Raw genomic sequence first — 12,316 nt, 5'->3', positions numbered from 1 at the left:
GCGCGATCTCCGCTCACTGTAAGCTCCGCCTCCCGGGTTCACGCCATTCTCCTGCCTCAGCCTCTCCGAGTAGCTGGGACTACAGGCGCCCGCCACCACGCCCGGCTCATTTTTTTTTTTTGTATTTTTAGTAGAGACGGGGTTTCACCGTGGTCTCGATCTCCTGACCTCGTGATCCGCCCGCCTCGGCCTCCCAAAGTGCTGGGATTACAAGCGTGAGCCACCGCGCCCGGCCTCAATTCGCACTTTTAATATTAACAGATGTGGATCATCAGGAGATTGTCTCTCCCAGGCTACCAAATTATCATTTTTAGAGGGGCAATGTGATCATTGCCGAACCATCATGTGACATTCCTACTGGGTCGGGGAGAGCCCTTTCCTGCCCTGCTCACTGCCTAACTACCTGTAACTATTTTTTCATATGTGACTATTGTGTCAGGCAAATTTTGAAGAAGGGTGAGTGTTCCTACAAATTCAAAAACAGGTGGCAAAAGTGACGTCAATGACAATGGTGCAGTAGACACTTTCTGTAGTCCATCTCTCCAGAAAAGCAACCCAAAGCAATCCATAATATGTAATTAGAAGATCATTTTCTCAGCACGATATATGGGGCATTTATTAAAACCTACAGCTAATAATATAGTCGAGAGGTAAAGACTGAAAACTTTGCTCCTAAAATCATGAACAGGAGAAAAAAGCCCACTTTTGCCACTTGTCTTAAACATTACACTTAAAATCTAGCTGGGGTCATCAGGCAATGAAGATATATAAAAGGTATCCCAGTTGAAAAGAAAAAATGGAAATTATTTCTCTTCACAAATACAATGATCTTATAAAAAATGCTGCCAGGCACAGTGGCTCACACCTGTAATCCCAGCACTTCGGGAGGCCGAGGCATGTGAATCACCTGAGGTCAGGAGTTCAAGACCAGCCTGGCCAACATGGTGAAACCCCGTCTCTACAAAAATACAAAAATTAGCTGGGCATGATGGCAGGTGCCTGTAATTCCAGCTACTCGGGAGGCTGAGGTGGGAGAATCGTTTGAACCCGGGAGGCAGAGATTGCAGTGAGCCGGGATCATGCCGTTGTACTCCAGCCTGGGCGACAGAGCAAGACTCCAGTCAAAAAAAAAAAAAAGCTTAAAAACCCAGAAAAACAGTGTTAGAGGTAGTTAACAAGATCCAGCAAGCAACTGCAGGACAGAACATTAACTTGGAAAAATCAGTTGTAGTTGTGTACACTAGCAATGAATAATCTGAAAATTCAATTAAAAAAGCAATTCCATTTACAATAGCATCAAAATGAATCATAATTTCAGGACAATAATTAACTAAATAGATGAAAGTCTTGCACACTGAAAATCACAAAATAATGGAGAAGTTAAAGATAACCTAAATTTTAATAAAGAACATCCTGTGGTAATGGGTCTGAAGACTAAATATTTTTAACATGGCAATACTACCCATAGAGATCTATAGATTTAATGTAATCCTTATTGTTATCCAACGAGCATTTTTTTGTTGTTGTAAAAAAGGAACACAAATCCTAAAGATCCTATTGAATTGCAAGAGATCTGAATAACCAATGTAAAGTCTGAATAAGAAAAACCAAGGTGGAAGACGCACACTTCTGGATTTCAAAACTTATTAGGAAAGCTAGAGTAATCAAAGCAGTGTGATAATCAAATAAGAATACACACAGTGATTAATGGAAAAGATGGAGAGTCTGGAAATAAACCCAGACATTGTGGTCAATTCATTTATGACAAAATTATTAAGGTCATTTTACGAGTAGTTGATAGATTCTTTAACAAATAGTACTTAGACAACTGGTTATCCACATGCAAAAGGATGAATTTAGACCTCTACCTCACATTATATGCAAAAATTAACTCAAAATGTATCAAATTTCTAAATATAAGAGCTAAAGCTATAAAACCTTCGGGGAAACTATAGGGATACATCTTCACAACTTTAGATTTGGCAATGATTTATTAGCTATACCACCAAAAGCAGCAATAACAAAAGAAAAAATAAATTGGACTTCCCTGAAATTAAAAACTTTTCGCATCAAAGTACAGAATTCAGAACTTGAAAAGCCAACTTACAGAATGGGAGGAAATATTTCCAAATCAATTATCTAAAAACTTCTAATATCCGATAAAAGCAAAGAACTCTTAAAACTCAACAATAAAGAGACAAGTAACCCAATTTTTAAAAAATAGGCAAAGGGAGAGTGATATCACCAACATGGTAGAGCAGAAGTGATCTGACTTTACCTCAAAGAAAACTAAGAACAGCTGTGTAGAGACGAGATTTTTTTTTTGAGACGGAGTCTCGCTCTGTCGCCCAGGCTGGAGTGCAGTGGCGCAATCTCGGCTCACTGCAAGCTCCGCCTCCCGGGTTCACGCCATTCTCCTGCCTCAGCCTCTCCGAGTAGCTGGGACTACAGGCGCCCGCCACCACGCCCGGCTAATTTTTTTTTGTATTTTTAGTAGAGACGGGGTTTCACCGTGGTCTCGATCTCCTGACCTCGTGATCCGCCCGCCTCGGCCTCCCAAAGTGCTGGGATTACAAGCGTGAGCCACCGCGCCCGGCCGAGACAAGATTATTAGAAGCAATATTCCAGAACTGAACATTGAGACTGTGACGATCCATGGGGCTATAAGGAAGTGAAAAAGTGTTAGCAGCTAGAAAGACTAATGGACTTCTCTCTCCATGATTCCCCAACCCAAAGCTGCTAGGCACCATGTAGAAAAGTCCCCCTTGACTGGGCGCGGTGGCTCACGCCTATAATCCCAGTATTTTGGGAGGCGGAGGCAGGTGGATCACCTGAGGTCAGGAGTGTGAGACCAGCCTGACCAATATGGTGAAACCCCGTCTCTACTAAAAATACAAAAATTAGCCGGGCGTGGTGGTGTGCCCCTATAATCCCAGCAACTCGGGAAGCTGAGACAGGAGAATTACTTGAACCTGGGAGGCGGATGTTGCAGTGAGCCCAGATTGCGCCACTGCACTCCAGCCTGGGTGACAGAGTGAGACTCCATCCCCCCACACCCCTCCTCAAAAAAAAGGAAGAAAAGAAAAAAAGAAAAGTACCCCTTGGTTCACAGTTTCCTCTGTAAAATGTGAGATCAAGGCAGAGAGCTAGCTTCTCTCCCATTTTGGTGTCCTTTGCAGGAATCCTATTCTTGCCTCAATCCCTAGGAGGCATCCTGACTGCCTGTAGGAAGAAAAATCCCTGAGGGGGTCGTCTGAGACTGAAAGTGGAGTTGAAGCTAGCAACCCCCGTGCATTAAATTTGGGGACTTCTCTTTTACTCAGGCAAAGAAGATCTCAAACCAGAGAGGGACATCAGCAACAACATGAAAATGAACAGGAATGGAAGAAGAACAGGAAAGGCTAGACTTATATAAAATAGATTAAAGTCAAAAACTGTAGAGAGAGACAAAGAAAGTCACTGTATAACAATAAAGATGCCGGCTGGGCGCATTGGCTCACGCCTGTAATCCCAACACTTTGGGAGGCCGAGGCGGACAGATCACGAGGCTAGGAGATCGAGACCTTCCTGGCTAGCACGGCGAAATCCCGTCTCTACTAAAAATACAAAAATTAGCCGGACTTGGTGGCGGGCGCCTGTAGTCCCAGCTGCTCCGGAGGCTGAGGCAGGAGACTGGCGCGAACCTGGGACGGGGAGCTTGCAGTGAGCGGAGATTGCGCCACTGCACTCCAGCCTGGGCGACAGAGCAAGACTCAAAAAACAAACAAAACAAAACAAAAATGAAGATGCCAATTCAGTAAGAGGATATAACAATTTAAAATATGTATTTACCCAACACTGGAACACACAAATATATAAGGCAAACATTTGGAGATCTAAACGGAGAGATAGACTGGTGTACAGCAATAGTGGGAGACTTCAGTACCCCACTTTCAGTAATGGACAGCTTATCCAGACAAAGAAACATTGGAATTAAACTGTACTCTAGACCAAATGAACTTAACAACTGACATTTACAAAATATTTCATCCAATTGCTGTAGAATATACATTCTTGTCATCAGTCAGCACATGGAACACTCTCCAGAGTATAGAGCATGTGTTAGGCCACAGAACAAGGCTCAACAAATATAAGAAAAGACCCGAAAATATGAAATTACCAGAAGAAGAGACTGCGGAAATGCTTTAAGACATCATTTTGGGCAATGATTTTTTTGTAGGAGACCTCAAAAAGCACTGGCAATCAAAGCAAAAATGGACAAATGAGAGTAAATCAAGCTAGAATGCTTCTGCCCAGCAAGAAAACAATAAAGTGTGGAGACAACCTACAGTAAGAGAGAATATATTTGCAAACTTAAAAAAACTCAGCTCAATAGAAAAAAAACAAATATATCTGATCTACAAATGGGCAAATGATCTGAATAGACATTTCTGAAAGAAAGACACACAAATGGCTAATGGATGCATGAAAAAATGCTCAACATCACAAATCACCAGGGAAATGCAAATCAAAACTACAGTGGGATACCGTATTTCCCCAGTTTAAATGGCTCTTTCAAAAAAGACAGAGAGTAACAGATGTTGGCTAGGAAGCACAGAAAGAGGAATGCTTGTATAATGTTGCCTGCAATGTACATTAGTACAGCCTCTATGAGACACAGGATGGAGTTTCCCAAAAATACTAAAAATAGAATTACCATATGATGTAGCAATCCCACTGCTGGGTATATATCCAAAAGAAAGGAAATCAGTACATCATATATATATATATATATATATATATATATATGCATTCTCATTTTTATTGCAGCATTATTCACAGTAGTCAAGATATGGAATCAACCTAAGTGTTCATTAATGGATGAATGGATTAAGAAACTGTGGCATACATATAAAATGGAAGATTATTGAGCCAGAAAAAAGAATGGAATTCTGTCATCTGCAGCAACCAGAATGGAACTTTAGGACACTATGTTAAGTGAAATAAGCCAGATACAGAAAGACAAATTATCACATGTCCTCACTCATATGTAGGAGCTAAAGGAATCCATCTCATGGAATGTATAGAGTAGAATGGTGGATACCAGAAGTTAGGAAGAGAGGGGAATGAAGAGAGGCTGGTTAATGGCTACAAAAATACAGTTAGACAGAAGGAGTAAGTTCTAGTGTTCAATAGCACAGTTAGGACATCTATAGTTGACAATAATTTAATGGTTATTTCCAAATAGATAAAACACATTTGAAATGTTCCCGAACACAAATAATAAATGCAGTAGGGGATGAGTATCCCAGTTTTCCTTTTTTGATTATCACACATTTTATGCGTGCATCAAAATATCATGTGTACCCCATAAATATGTACAACTATAATGCATCAATTTAAAGAATCGGCAAAGGTCTTAAATAGACAATTCTCCAAAGAAGATACACAAATGACCAACAATTACATGAAAACATGCTTCCATTATTAGTGTTTTCAGAAATGTAAATCAGAACCACTTCATGATACCACTTAACACCCACTAGAATGGATATTACTTAAAGAGAACAAATATGGGTGGGGAGGCAGAGAAATTAGAACCCTTCTGCAGTGAAGGTGGGAATGCTAAATTGTGCATCTGCTATGGAAAACAGTTTATCAGTACTTCAAAAATTTAAACATAGAAATAACCATATGACCTAGCATCTCTACTCCTAAGTATACTCCGCAAACAATTGAAAACAAGTACTCAAACAAGTACATGTATATACTCACTGTATATATTTATTAACAATACCCAAAAGGTGAACACAAGCAAACATCAATCACTTGATGAATGGATAAACAAAATGTGATATATACATATGGATATTATTCAGCTACAAAAAGAAATGAAGTACTGACATATATTACAACATGGATGAAATTTGAAAACATGCTAAGTGAAAAAAGCAAAATGAAAAAGGCCCCTTATTGTGATGATCAGTAGTGAGGGAAAGCAGATGAGTTTGCCAGGGGCTCGGCATAGAGTGGAATGGGGAATGACTGCTTCATGGGTCCAGGGTTTTCTTTTGTGGTAATGAAAATTATTTGCCACTACACAGAGGTAGTGCTTGCACTGCATTGTGAATGTACTAAATGCCACTGAATTTCACACATTTTAATGGTTAATTATATGTTACATGAATTATACCAACACAGTTTTAAAAAGTGCCAATATTTTTAAACCTATCATTATTTCCAAGAATAACTAATTGTGTTTGAAAAGTACTCAAGTTATTAGTGAAGACAACTTGTTTTAACAATTATACTACAGGGGAATTTGAACATTAGTTTATAAATGTACATATTATATGTGCAAAGGAACAAATCATAATACATAGCCCAAACATTTTAAAAGTGATTCTTTCCTCTCACTATGCTTGACCTACCATATGTTTTCTGCTTATAATTCTTAAAATTCTTCTAGAGTAAAATATAAAAAAAACTCAAGCACTCAAAAGTATATATTGATATGGATATATTCAAAGATTATAAGGTGATGCTGAGGATTTCGTACAAAATTGCAAACAGTATGAATCCAATTATATTGAATGTAAAATGTGTGTGGGACTGTGTATTCATATCCGTTTATATGCATATACAGATTTTTAAATGCCATATGTATTTTTTTTTAGACAGGGTCTCACTGTGTCATCCAGGATGAGTGCAGTGGCATGATCGTGGCTCACAGCAGCTACCACCTCCCGGGGCTCCAGAGATCCTCTCGCCTCCACCTCCTGTGTAGCTGGGCCCACAGGTGCATGCCACCATGCCCAGATATATTTTGTATTTTTTGTAGAGACAGGGTCTCACGAAATTGCCCAAGATAGTCTCAAACTCCCAGGATCAAGCAGTTCTCCTGCGTCAGCCTTTCAAAATGGTGGGATTACAGTCATGGGCCACCACACCCATCCAATGGCACATGCTTTAAATCGTGGTCAGTATATGTTTGAATATGGTATTTTTGGCCAACAAGCTAATACCTTTAATTCATAGTTTTACAAACAGACAGTAATGAAACATTGTAGCTGTATGTGAGTGGGAGGAATACATCCATCTTACAGTTTTCTTAGGGTTCACATCTAACTGACTGTGAGAGATGCCTAACTCAATTATCATGTATTGAATTTTGTTTTGCTTCTTTTGAGTTTTTAAAGATAAAATTTGAAGGTAAGAATTAGAGCTAAAATCTCAAGAATAATTTTAAAATCCTAATTTTCAGAGATATAAGTATGTATAATATACATATTTATATGATATGTAAATATTTATGTGTTTATATACATATAAACACATTTTTAGACTAAAAAGAGCAAACACGGCCGGGCGCGGTGGCTCACGCCTGTAATCCCAGCACTTTGGGAGGCCGAGGCGGGCGGATCACGAGGTCAGGAGATCGAGACCATCCTGGCTAACACAGTGAAACCAGGGAGGTGGATTGCATAACCGAGATCCCCACTGCACTCACCTGGTGAAAAGCGAATCCTCAAAAAAAAAAAAAAAAAAAAACAAATAGTATAATCACAAAGTTCTCTGCAAATAATTTATTGTCTAAAATCAAGAAATTGTAAATTTTATATGACAATGTCAAAAATTGGTCAGGAACCAAATTTTAGAATGAAAATTTTTACTTTACAATACATAGTTAAATCCAATTTTTTTTTTTTTTTTTTTTTTTTTTTTCCCTGAGACAGGACCTCCTTCTGTTGCCCAGGTGGAAGTGCACTGGTGTGATGTCAGTTCACTGCAACCTCGGCCTCCCGGGTTCAAGCGATTCTCCTGCCTTAACCTTCTGAGTAGGTGGGATTATAGGTACTCGCCACTACACCTGGCTTATTTTTGTACTTTCAATAGGCACGGCGTTTCAACATGTTGCCCAGGCTGGTCTCAAACTCCTGACCTCAAGTGATCCGCCCGACTTGGCCTCCCAAAATGTTGGGATTACAGGCATGAGCCACTGCGCCTGGCCTGAACCCAATTTAAATGTAAATTTACTGTGGTGTTTGACTGTTTGACTGTATATATAGAACTTTTATCTATGTATTGAAAGTGGGAGCAAATACGAAAAAGGGTATCAGTGTTTTTTATTTTTATTTTTTGAGACAGATTCTCGCTCTTGTTGCCCAGCCTGGAGTGCAATGGTGCGATCTTTGCTCACTGCAAACTCCACCTCGCGGGTTCAAGCGATTCTCCTGTCTCAGCCTCCCGAGTAGCTGAGATTATAGGCATGTGACACCACGTCCAGCTAATTTTTATATTTTCAGTAAAGGCGAGTTTTCGCCATGTTGGTCAGTCTGGTCTCGAGCTCCTGACCTCAAGTGATCCGCCTGCCTCGGCCTCCCAAAGTGCTGGGATTACAGGCATGAGCCACCGTGCCCAGGCTTCAGTGTTTAATACACAGTTGTATGGCATTGCTTTTCTCTTGATCACCACATTTTTTTTTAGCATCTTTGCAAATCCCACCTCTTTGTTACTAATGTGAAAATATAGGACTGATTCCTAACTGATAAACAGTAACACTCATACACAGCAAACTCATAGGACATAGTTGTAAGCCATTGCAGTTTAATGACCCAGGAAAATGTTTGCATTACACTGTTATATAATGAAACTGTAAGACAAAATCCTGGGATCCATCTGATTAGCATTTATAGTCATTCCTGTATTTGTGCACATTCAAGTAGGGTTGTGTGTGTCTGTCAAGCTTGAGAGCTATCTGGACTCTTATGTTAGAGCCCCACTAAATAGCGGCCTCCCTCTCAACATACAAAGCCTACTGACTAGGTCTGAACACGGAGTAAAACTCCCAGGGAACCTGGGTAGGGAGTCAAGAGAAGAAACACGTGGTTTCTAGTGCTCAGATTTGCTGTCCTCCAAGACCTCAGATGTCAACATGTTTTTTTTTCCTTTCTCTTTAGACATGGATCTCTGAGGTCGGTCCCCAATACTACAAGACAATTTGATATCATAATAGAACACTGCAGACACAATGCTGAGTGAAGAAGAGTAGAAATGGGAAGACTTGGTTGAGCGGAAACTGACTTCTTGAAAAGAGGAGATGCTTGATGAGGGTGAGTGGATTACACCTCAGTTTAATATCCAGCAGAAGCCAAAAGTGGAATACCTTTATGCAAATGTAGCAAAAAGTTAGGTAGCCATAGTTTCTGGTGTCTCTGGCTCTTCTTGGCCTTTTTTTTGAAACGCAATGGGGGGGAGAGGAGCTCCTGGAACAAAGTTAGTTGGCTTTTGTCGCACAACACTGCCATCATGCGGAAATAGTTTCATAGCGTCCAAAGCCGTGAGCGTTTCCTCCATGTAAGCTCTAGCAGTTGTGGAAGGAAAATACGCCCAAGACACAAGTTGGCATTCCTACCCTTTTCTCTGAGGCGTGGCAGAAGCAATGCACATGTGCAAAGTCTTAGTGAAGTATCTGCTGAGTGAGGGACCAGGACTAAGCTAACTGTTTCCAGGAACTCCTGGTACAGGAAATAGAGGACAGGGCCTCAGTTTCCTCATAGTGGGGACAAGACTAGAAGATGACACAGCCAAGTGCAGACCCTTGGGGCATTTATGTTATGAATATGCCCTTGGGAGTTTTAGGCAATCTGGCTGTCCCTGTGTTATGCGGCTGTGACATTTATAGCAGCATTGTTAGATTGCAATGGACAGGCCAGTTCCAGGGACCATCTATCTAAAGCCAGTGTCATTCACGTGGTCCTCGATACACAAGAATTCTAAACACCATTGCCTACAACTAGAGGGACCTCTGTAGAGGAGTGAGGATACACTGACATGCCTATGAGGGCCAGATCATCTTTTAGGAGAGCCGATTTGCTAAAGTGGATGAAGGCCAAGAATGTGATGAAAGGCCTAAGCAGTTATCTGAGCGCACAAGCCAGCAACTTCTGTGACTTTATAAGTTCAGGAGAAAGTCTTTTGTCATAATGAGACCCCGATGACATCTCATTTCTGTCAAGGAGGCGACATAGGTAGCTCTCTTCTGTTGGATGTCCCTGAGAAGGATGGCATTGTTTAGGCCTGAGCAAATCATTATTTACCTCATCCTAGCTAGTATTTTCTGTATCAGCTTCAAAGCTATTTCCCGATGAAGACATACAACCTTTGGTGTGGAGACCTCCAGATACTCTATGACTCCTAATTGAAGAATCAATAAGAGTGGCTAAAATTGTATGGGTGACTTATTCCTCATGACATTCTTCCTCAGAATTTATTATCTCAGTATCTGAATTCTTAATGAAAGGAATTAATGTTAGTCTGGTTCTGCACTGTGACATTACAGTGCTTCAAGAGCTTGTTCAGGTATGACCTCTCCTGGCCTCTGAGGATTCAGGCAGGCATTCCAGGGCAAGGCATTCTAGGGTAGCCTGGCTTTTTTGACATCTTTGACTGTGTCTAGCTCTCTCTCTAGCTGGTTTTGTTGAGTGATGATCTGCAGACATAGATGCTATTGGCATGCACAAGTGTCTTGAGAACTCTCTGGGAAGCATTTCTCCATGACCCTTGATATCTTACCTCCCCAGAGTATTTCACCTAAACTAGACTTAGACGTCTGCTAAACTACCTCCTATGGAGGAATAGTTTGACCCGACCATTTTCATGGAAGAATACAGACCTACCTATGGGACGGTGTCTCATATCTGAAGGTAGAAATGCTGGTGTCCCCAAACCTAGAATTCTTTAGGCTAAGTGATCTTTTATTCACCCCTTGCTAACTATCTTTAATAGAGGCTGTGTGCCTGGGCAGTGGATAGAAGCCTGGCAAAGAAATCACACCTAGCCAAGTTCCAGTGGTAGTGACAAGGAGATTGATTGGCTTATTCTGCAATGGAAGATAGTGTGGAGGGGCAATGAGCCTATCATTCCCATTTAGGTTGGATACATGTCATTCATCTGCACCAAGTAGTCCCTTTAGCCATCATAAAATCTTAATTGCATTCTCTGTGTCCTCATAAACAGCTATTCCTTGCCTCTGATTTAGGGAGAAAAGCAAATTGTTGAACCTTGTGGATTAAATCTACCACACCATAAGATAAATAACAAAGTAAAGTGTATTTTACTCTACCTTTTTTTTTTTTTTTTTTTTTGAGGTGGAGTCTCGCTCTATCACCCAGGCTGGAGTGCAGTGGCGCAATCTCGGCTCACTGCAAGCTCTGCTTCCTGGGTTCACACCATTCTCCTGCCTCAGCCTCCTTAGTAGCTGGGACTACAGACACCGGCCACCACGTCTGGCTAATTTTTTGTAATTTTAGTAGAAACGGGGTTTCACCGTGTTAGCCAGGAGGGTCTCGATCTCCTGACCTCATGATCCGCCCGCCTCGGCCTCCCAAAGTGCTGGGATTACAGGCATGAGCCACCGCACCCAGTGCATTTTACTCTACTTCTAACATGTCATAACCTTAAACCAAACATTTAGTCGTGTACATATTCTAGAGAGCCAATATACACATTGTGATGCATCTGTAAAAATTTAAACAAAAAATGAATGGTGTCTACGTTTCTAAAGGAATGTTTCTGAGCATATATTTTTCAGAGTTACCTTCATTTACACTGAAGGCTTGCAATGTTGAAAACACTTACCATTTATGATATTCAAATGAATTCATCCTCCTGAAAGCTTTGTTAAAATACACACTTGATCTGCTCCAAACCACCATGTAGAATGTGACCCAATTTCAATACAGATTTGTTATTTGCATGAAATTAGGAATGTATATATAGCCGGGCGTGGTGGCTCACACCTGTAATCCCAGCACTTTGGGAGGCCAGGGTGATTGGATCACTTGCGGTGAGGAGTTGGAGAACAGCCTGGCCAACATGGCGAAATCCTGTGTCTACTAAAAATACAAAACAATTGGAGATGGTCAAGGTGGCTCACGCCTGTAATCCCAGCACTTTGTGGGGCCTAGGCGGGCAGATCACGAGGTTGGGAGATGGAGACCATCCTGGCTAACATGGTGAAACCCTGTCTCTACTAAAAACACAAAAATTAGCCGGGCGGGTGGCATGTGCTTTTAGTCCCAGCTACTCAGAAGGCTGAGGGAGGAGAATCACTTGAACCTGGGAGACGGAGGTTGCAGTGAGCAGAGATCACACCACTGCACTCCAGCTTGGGTGACAGAGCGAGATTCCATCTCAAAAAAAAAAAAAAAACCAACAAACAAAAATAACAAGTAACCAGGCCTAGTGGTGTGCACTTGTAATCCCAGCTATTCAGGAGGCTGAGGCAGGAGAATCACTTGAACTGGAGGTTGTAATGAGCCGAGATCTCGCCATG

General features: G+C 41.2%; 1 pseudogene; it reads left to right on the top strand.

Moving 5' to 3' along the window:
• The window catches only part of LOC116811401 (MAPK regulated corepressor interacting protein 2-like), a 45,584-nt pseudogene extending 36,562 nt beyond the window's left edge, over window positions 1–9,022 (top strand).
• The last annotated feature ends 3,294 nt before the right edge of the window (window positions 9,023–12,316 follow it).

The sequence above is a fragment of the Hylobates moloch genome, unplaced genomic scaffold (genome assembly GCF_009828535.3).
Source record: "Hylobates moloch isolate HMO894 unplaced genomic scaffold, HMol_V3 SCAFFOLD_7, whole genome shotgun sequence".
In the NCBI taxonomy this organism is placed as follows: domain Eukaryota; kingdom Metazoa; phylum Chordata; class Mammalia; order Primates; family Hylobatidae; genus Hylobates; species Hylobates moloch.
This window is presented reverse-complemented; position numbering and strand designations above follow the sequence as displayed.